This window comes from Trypanosoma equiperdum, assembly GCF_001457755.1.
Source record: "Trypanosoma equiperdum strain OVI genome assembly, contig: ctg_514, whole genome shotgun sequence".
NCBI classification, from domain to species: domain Eukaryota; phylum Euglenozoa; class Kinetoplastea; order Trypanosomatida; family Trypanosomatidae; genus Trypanosoma; species Trypanosoma equiperdum.
The window spans coordinates 604-900 of record NW_027124437.1 but is presented as its reverse complement, the minus strand read 5'-3'; positions in this window follow the sequence as shown (position 1 = coordinate 900).

Below are 297 nucleotides of genomic sequence, written 5' to 3'. Positions count from 1 at the left end.
TATCCCATCTTCCACCTACAACCGATGCAGGAGCACCAGCCGGTCCTGTGCGGGTTCAGGGCGGAAATGGAAACGAGATCCCCTCCGCATCGCCTTCTAATGGTGTTCGTGCATGAGCAAAACTGTCGATGGAGCATCTTTCCGCACTTGGAGGTATTAAAGGACAACACCACACCACGATGTGGTGCGTAGCTACGTCGCTTGCTTGGTTTCATTTGTGGATGAGACTTTTGCTTGCAGACGAAAGAAACTCGTAATGGGGTCAGATGGAAAAAGTGGTGTAACATAAGCATGTGC